We start from the raw sequence: 9,087 nt of genomic DNA on the forward strand, positions 1-9,087 counted from the left end.
AAGTATATGTTGCGCTGTTGTACCGGGTCCCCTGGTGAGCCCGGGCCCGGTACAACAGTACCCCCCGTAACCCCCTGATGGCGGCCCTGATCAGGGCTGGATTGGGTGGATTGGGTTTATTGGGCATGGTTTTTTTTTTGTCCCCATTTCTCTAGTCCAAATGTTGGGAGGTATGTGTTTATTACATTGATGTTCAATTGCTTGTGTATTTTTTTAGATGTGCCTCCATGTGACTTGCCTCACTATCTCCCATATAGGCTATACGTCAAAAGATTATTACAATTTTAAAATAAAAGTTTAACTTAAATTCCCTGTTTTGTGCATTTCACAGTAAGACAGTATTTGCCAGAAATCATTTTACATGTGGATTAAAACAAAACTGTCTGTTTTTTTTCTCATTCTGCATTTCAGACATGATTCTTCTTTTTCTCTGAATTTTAAAACTGGAAATTATGGGCGGTCATAAAATTAATTCTGAAAAAACAGAAAAAAATTATATTAAGACGCCCCTGCAAATTTCACCTAAAGCAAAAGGTACGAAAAAGGCTGGCCAGGAAAAAGCCATTGCAGCCAATTCGGCTTATTTTGATTGGTTGCTATGGGTAACTCCAATAAGTAAATCCACTTTCTCTGTTAAAATATATCCTGAATAGGGCAATTTTTCACAGATCTCATCAGAGATTATTTTTAGTGATATTTTAACTATGAAAAAGCTCAAATAATATCCTGGTTAGAAATGAAAGTCCTCTGCAGCCGTAGAAAAGAGTGTGAATGTTCTTGTACAATAATATGAAAATAAAAACAATAAACTACCGCGCTGAGCAGGGCCATCTTAACAACATTATGGGCCCCCGGGCAAAGTAGTGCACCGGGGCCCCTATATATATATATATATATATATATATATATATATATGTAATACAAAAAAAAGTGATTATAATTTATATATATATAAATAAGTATATATATATATATATATATATATATATATATATATAAAATGTGTGTGTGTGTGTGTGTAAAAAAAGGGATTTTATATATATATATATATATATATATATACACACACACACACACTGAATAGGGCAATTTTTCACAGATCTCATCAGAGGTTATTTTTAGTGATATTTTAACTATGAAAAAGCTCAAATAATATCCTGGTTAGAAATGAAAGTCCTCTGCAGCCGTAGAAAAGAGTGTGAATGTTCTTGTACAATAATATGAAAATAAAAACAATAAACTACCGCGCTGAGCAGGGCCATCTTAACAACATTATGGGCCCCCGGGCAAAGTAGTGCACCGGGGCCCCTATATATATATATATATATATATATATATATATATATATATATGTAATACAAAAAAAAGTGATTATAATTTATATATATATAAATAAGTATATATATATATATATATATATATATATATATATATAAAATGTGTGTGTGTGTGTGTGTAAAAAAAGGGATTTTATATATATATATATATATATATATATATACACACACACACACACACACATATACATAAATAACACTTTTTTTTTCAAATCCTCCTTAACTTACCTTGTTCTCCGAGTCCGAACCCCTTCTCTTCTTCGTTGCTGTCCTGGGCTCCTCCGTGCTGAGCTCCTCCGTGCTGTTCTCTTAGTTAATGTCAGGCTTGATGATGTCATCCCGCCTGACATTCACTACGAGCGCAACACGGAATAGGGCACCAGGGAGGGAGCCGGATTGTCACCTGACTTGAACAGTCAAGTGACCGCAAAAGGTATGTTTTTTTGTTTTTTTCAGGAGTCCTGGCTCGGACCCCCTTGTCCGACTGGGCCCGTGGGCACCTGCCCATCGTGCCCAGTCGGAAAGACGGCCCTGGCGCTGAGGTGTCATTCCAATTCCACTAATCATAAATGTAAATATAAATCAATATATAAAATTATATATAACGTTAATAAAATTAAAACAACATTCATAAATAATATATACCACCAATAAACACAACAATAAATAATAAATCTCAAAAAATTCTACATTAATTTTAATGACTGATGTTTGTAAGAAAAAGAAAATATATCGGTACCACCTGAGCCACAGGACCTGCCATATCTCACAATTGGAAAACTGGAACAAAATAGGGCATGCATAATTATGCCCAGATCCACCCAAGCAACATTCAGTTGTGCCCAAACAATAATCATTTAAATTAAAACCATCCCCTTTCTAACAGGCCATGGTCCTGTCGCTGGCCAAAAACCAGGACTGCTGGCAGTATTGGGACACTGTGCTGAAACATAACTTACAACTCCAACTTATGATATCAGAGGAATTCAACTTCTGAACACATTTCACAGTTGTCAGTAATTTGTGTGTGTGAGATGTTTCCATATTGTTAATATATTTTATTTGTTCCAGGATGTTTATATAAAAGACAATTACATGCATTTGGCAGTGACTGGAGGACAGAGGATTGCTACAACTGTAACTGTAATATGAATGGGGAAATACGATGTTGCAATGCGTAAGATGAACCTTTCAATATTCAAATTGCAGTATTAAGAATTTTTGAATAATACATTTTTCCCTCTATGCAGCACATGCTATGAACAAGGGAGTACTTACATTCTAAAATAAATTTACATTCAAGATGATAGCGATATTTCTTGAGGGGTCAGTGATCAGATAAGGTGTATCGGATTAATACGGCCAGCCGGAGAGTTAAGAAACACACAGGTCTGTTGTTTGCAAGAACTCTGACTTGCTCAGGCAAAATACATTAGTTTTGAAGTTCACATTACGAAGACATATCGCACAAGCGTATCAAGTAATTAAAATATAAGTCATTATGCCAACGAATAGAAAAGTACATATCTCAAGTCTTAAGCAGACTAGAGATAAATACATTAGATGTGGGTGTAATATTTTAACATATTTTTAGAAACTTGTCTAGCAAGCGGGTGCCTTATCTACATTTGTCATACGACCTTGGTTCCACAAGAAACAGTGAGATGTGTAGCTTCCATGGTACTGAGCCAGCATGTACAAAGTACAAATCTCCAAACCCAAATAAGCTTTAGCTAAACTTAAACTGCTTTGTTTCATGTGACATTCCTTTTGAACAAAGACAATCTAACCGTTAACTATTTCAATAATTAAGGATTTCATTAGTTTAACCTTTTTGCTATACGTTAGTTATATAATGCAGTATCATCAAGCAAATACACAATCCATTACATTTGTAGTCAAGACTAATTAGGTGTGTGGTTGGTTGGATGATGGGTGTGGTCTATTTAGATTGGGGATGTGGCCCAAAATCTCAGGCCTTCTGAACTGGAAATGCCTCCAATATTTATATTCCACATCCCTGATATAAAAAGGAACAGAACACACAAACACTAAATGGGTAGTGAATTTTAAAAAGCCCTATGGACAAATCATCTTACGGTAACACACAACTTCTGTTTCCATATCTGAGCAGAAAATACCAAAATGGAAGAAGTTTTCTCATGTACTGTATGACAAGTTTGTTCCATCCAGCATACAACAGAGGGAAGAATGCAAGAATGGTTGTGTAAACGAGCCCTTATAGTTGTATCACTTCAAACTTGTTTATAGATTTTACACTGTTTAAATATTATTTTATTTTATTTAGGCATGGTATACCAGTCAACAAGGGCAAGAATTGTAACTTTGTCTTTAACAAAGAGACCTGTTCCTTCGACCTGATACCAAATGAGGATCCAACAAAACAGTGTGAAGAATATAGCATGGTTGGATAAACATATTGTCTACAATATCAGTCTCAACAAAGATTCCAAATGTCTTATTCATAGGGGGAACAAATACATATCTATCTCGAGGTAACTAAGAGGAACGAAATGCAAATATGATGACGTTTGAGCCATAAACATAAATTAAAAAAAAAAACAGATGGAGAAATTATATGTAACCAATTTCAGCATCACTAGTATTAAAGTTTTACTGTACACAATAAAAGAACAATTTAACTATACAACTGCTCAATTTAAACAAAACATGCATCAGAACTGTAACTCAATAACCAGACTTATATTACACTACGTATTACAGTAATGCCTGCCATAAATACTGTTATGTTCATTTTTATCGTCATTAATAAAGTTTGTCCAATGCGATTAATGTGGTTCCAAAGCACAAGAGATTAATAGCAAAATATAGCCAAGTATAACAAAATACAATAAAGTATAAGAAAGTATAACCGATACATTATGCAGCACACTGGAATCCAATAACAGCTCATCAATCCTGAAATCTGCTTGGTGAGAAAGACTTTTGCTGGGTCAGAGCCTGTTTCTATGCAATTTCGATTGAAAAAAAAACCCAGTAATGATGTCAAAATGTATACAAAGATAACACTTAGATACTTTTTCATTGGTCCAGGGGTCAAGTCAGTCCAGTACAATGCAGGTCATAGGTCAGTTCAAACGATGCCTTTACAAAGGTGGGGGCAACTTACACCAACAGCTCCAAAGGTGTCTTCCCGCCAAAAAACTGGTTTGAACCAATCCATTAACAGATTACTTTTGAGAATTAATCTTATACTAATCATAACTAGCGATCGCTATGTGCCATTGCTTCTCCAATGATACCGGATTTCTGCTGTTAAACTGTGGATTAATATAAGACCAAACACCATACATTTCTTAGGACCTGAACCTATAAATACCTTTAAGTAAATGTATCTTTATATAAATAACCTTTACGTCTTATTAATAAAATGTTGTGAGTTGGAACTTTATTAAAAGTGATCTACTTACAAATGTAGAAGTGAGTGTAAGTGTATTTGCTGTGTTTTCCTATGTAATTGCGTATTTAACATTCGTACGCCAATGCATACAAATCGCAATCACACAAGATTCTATAATAACCGATATTTATTCATTTAAAATTACTTCATCCAATTTTTTTACTTCAACAATAAATTGACACATATACATATATATTCTGCTCTAATTAAGCAATGTATGTTTAAGACCATTTAGAAATAGACTATTGTCCTCCATTTTTTGTTTTTGTAAAAGAGCAATATTTATAAGCAAAGTGTGTGATATATATAAATATATATATATATATATATATATATATATATATATATATATATATATATAAAAATTTACTTTATACTGCAAACATCAGAAATTATCAATACTTTGGAAAATATGCTGTATGTCTTATTTAAACCCATCTGTAGTTAAAATTATGTGTATGGAGTGAGATCAACACCTTCTTTCACTCAGAAAAAGTTATTTCTTTGTTGTTACTCAATGGAGATAAAACGTAGTTTAACAAAATTATGACAGAAAATTAGTGCAATGAAAAAATATAATATTGAATATTGTTGAAAGCAATAAATCTGATGTTATCTTTAATTTTCTAAACTGCACTACAAAACTGACAGCCAAAATGGAATTGGTTCCCATGGGCAAAGTGTTTCTGCGCACTACTTTTCAGAATTGTCCCTATATTCAGTAACAGAAAAGAGCATTCAGCATTGTTTACATTTAAACTACTCTTATAAAGAGTAATGCAATATTAGCACTTATAAACAATTTTCAATTGCTTATACTAAATCTTAATATGTCAGAATACAGCATTTAACTAAAGCAGTGATAATATGATAATGATGTGGTAATGTTTCTCTTGCCAATATAACTTACTTCTACCCACATATATAATCACAGACATTTGACAAAAATGTCACAAAGCATACTCTAGCGCGCGTAATTCCAAACTTAGAAAGTACAAAGTTTCATTTCTGATACATAAAGCAGCCTTTTACACCACCTATAAATCTGCAATAATGAGACTTCCTCTAGTACTTTTAGTCAGACACCTTTCACTCCATCTATGTACATTTAAAACACTGAAATAAATGCAGACCCACTGCCCTACTACTATCATCATCACCATCATCATTTATTTATAGAATGCCAGCAAATTCTGTATCGCTTTACAATTGGGAACAAACTTTAATAAAACAATACTGAGTAATACATACAGACAGAGAGGTAAGAGGGACTGCTCGCATGCTTACAAATTAAGGGACAATGGGAGTTTGAAACACAAGGGCACGTGCTACATCATATTGCACATTGGTCCAGCTAGAATGCAAAGGTAAAAATTATTGAGTGGGCTGTGTGATCAGTCACACAGCAATGATGGTCAGAGGGTTGTTGTCTTGTGTTACCTGTGTAGAGGGTGATAATAGCGTAACCTAGGGAGATTAGGATGCTGGTTGAGGTATATCATAACCTTGACTGAAGAGGTGGGTTTTCAGAGAACGCTTGAAGGTTTGAAGATTAGAGGAAAGTCTTATTGTACGAGGGAGGGAGTTAAACAAAGTGGGTGCAGCATGAAAAAAGTCCTGTAACCAGGAATGGGAGGGTGTGATGAGAGTGGAAAAGAGACGCAGATCTTGTGCAGAAGGGAGGTGTTGAGTTGGGACATATTTTCAGACAAGTGAGGAAATGTATGTCAGAACAATTTTGTTGATGGCTTTATAGGTTAGTAGAAGAATTTTATATTGGATTAATTGAAAAACAGACAACCAATGTAGAGACTGACAGAGTGACTCAGCAGAGGAAGAGCGGTTTGCAAGGAAAATCAACCTAGCTGCATTGTGCAAAATAGATTGTAGGGGTTCAAATCTGATTTTGGGAAGATATATAAGGTGAGAATTGCAATAGTCGATGTGGGAGATGAGGAGTGCATGAATTAAGGTTTTTGCAGTGTCTTGTGTGAGATATGTGCGTATTCTGGAAATGTTCTTTAGGTGTATGTAACATGATTTAGATATAGAGTCGATGTGGGGAACAAAGGATAGTTGTGAGTCAAAGATTACACCTAGGCAGCGAGCTTGCGGGGTGGGATTTATGGTCATGTTATCAACAGAAATAGAAATGTCAGGCAGGAAGCTTCTGTTTTTGGGTGGGAATATTATTGTCATGGGCTATATGAATCAAAATTGGGATTAAATGAGCAGTATTCCAGAAAATAACAATCTTATCTTCAAATAAGATACCTACGTCATCCAAATGTAAAAATAACCTTTTTCTGACATTCACATTTAAGAATTAGTTTATTTGTGCAATATGCGATGCAGTCTGCTCATTTTATTCAAGTTATAGGTGACACCACCTATAATATATGTCTTACAAATTGTGTGCCTGATTCATTAAAGCAAATAAAGCGCACATATTTCGGCCATGCACATGTCCATATTCAACTAGAAGTGGATCTGTTGAAACGTCTCTTGTTGAATATGGGTCTAGATTCTCTCTGCACATACGGCACTTGCCGTATTGAGACAGACACAACACACTGAGGGATAGGAACATTAGAACGCACAGAAATAAAAAGTCCAAATATTGTCACCTGTTAATAATATAGTCATTAAGAAAAAGAATTTTAAAAAAATTACCTTTTCATAAAAAAAATTTGTATCACCAAAAACATTTATCTAAATGTTCTCAATGCTTACTCTATGTAAAATTACTTTTTACCATTGCTCCTAAATGCAATCATATGTTCTTGCATACATACACATGCCTCATAATTATTACTCAACTCAACACTTACACCTGCCTTGTAGCTGTTGCAAATAATACGATTAAAAAAACTCACCTTAGAGATGCCCGAAGCTAGAATCGGATGTTGCTGAATGCGCTCAACCTTGGCATGCCCTTACTGCACATTGACTATGTGCATGCCCTTATCTCCCCTGTTCCACCCATGAAATCATAAGCTGTAGATAGTATCATTTACATGCGAACATGAATTGCGCTTTCTGGCCTATGTTTCAGATTCACGCATGCGCAGAGTTGAAAAACACACAATACGCCAGGTAAATGGATTTACGTTCCTTAATGAATCAGGCCCCGATTTTTCAATGTCTGCTCTTAGTAATATTTTCTTCTACTTGTTTTGCGTCAAAACAGCTATTGTAAATTCTAAGTAATCTTGCCCAGCCCAAAGACCAGATTTATAGTTTTATATTTGTTTGCCACTTTTTTGTTAGAGCTTGAAAGTGAATGGAAATAAACTCCGCTAGTAAAGATTGAAATTTACATTAATAGATTATTTGTAACCGTTTTTACGAATTTTCACAATATTTAGTTTTAATAATTCCCTTTCCTGTAACACTGATGACACAATTATTTTTGGCTTCCCTATAAAACATTTCTGTCCTTATACATTGGTGGTAGGGAGGCTTTTTGTTCTCATCAAACATACGTGAGCTCAGTATGTAGATCACATAGTACTGACTGCAATACTTACATTCAACTGGGCTGAGAGTTGGACAAGAAGTGTTTAATCTGCTTCCGGGTCTCCCAATCACAGCTGTACTGTATTCAGCACATACATAGTGCAGCACTCCTGTATATAGGTTATCTCTATTGATCAGTAGATGAGGAGTTATGTTTGAGCTTATAGTTGAAAAAATTGTGTTTATTTGTAAAAAAAATAAACATCAATATCAAAATCTAAATAATAAATATAAATATCTAAGTTTCACATTAATTAGTCCCTGAGCGTATGTGACAGCTACAGAAACTAAAAGTATAAATTAGAATTAAAATATTACTACAATATATACTTTTACCATTACTGTCCGAAAATGCTTCTGCCCAGTATCCACACAGACCTTCCCCACCATCAGCTACAATGGTTTTCCCACTACCTTATGTTTCAGTTGATCACCATAGTATTATAAAATATGCACATCTTTATCTTCTGTTTCTTGCCATTGTCTGTTATTTTTTTTATTATTTGTCAAATGTTCAAATAAAGAAACATCATTGCAATTATTAGGCTGAAAAAATCAGTATATAATTTACCTGGATACCTTTATAAATATAAACATTAAATTATATAACAAAATTGAAACGCGTCCGGTCAGAAAAGTAAAAGACTGGTGGCAAGTAGAAGTTAACAATAAATGATAATATTAATTGTCCTGGCCAAGATTGGTGCAGTTACGTCAATACTGGCCTTTGAATTTGTATAGCAATTGCTCTTGCTCAATATTGACCCAACAGGGACACCACAAGGTTTA

At 34.4% G+C, this 9,087-nt stretch overlaps 1 long non-coding RNA gene across 6 annotated transcripts in view; it reads left to right on the forward strand.

Annotated features, from left to right (window-relative positions):
- The window catches only part of LOC142161191 (uncharacterized), a 56,955-nt gene extending 53,137 nt beyond the window's left edge, over window positions 1-3,818 (forward strand). For all 6 annotated transcript variants that reach the window (XR_012693361.1, XR_012693362.1, XR_012693364.1 and 3 more), the window contains 3 exons: window positions 412-534; window positions 2,409-2,514; window positions 3,646-3,818. This is a non-coding gene — a long non-coding RNA (uncharacterized LOC142161191). The remainder of the gene's footprint in view (window positions 1-411; window positions 535-2,408; window positions 2,515-3,645) is intronic.
- Window positions 3,819-9,087: the final 5,269 nt, after the last annotated feature.

This window comes from Mixophyes fleayi, chromosome 6 (assembly GCF_038048845.1).
Source record: "Mixophyes fleayi isolate aMixFle1 chromosome 6, aMixFle1.hap1, whole genome shotgun sequence".
Classification (NCBI taxonomy): Eukaryota; Metazoa; Chordata; class Amphibia; order Anura; family Limnodynastidae; genus Mixophyes; species Mixophyes fleayi.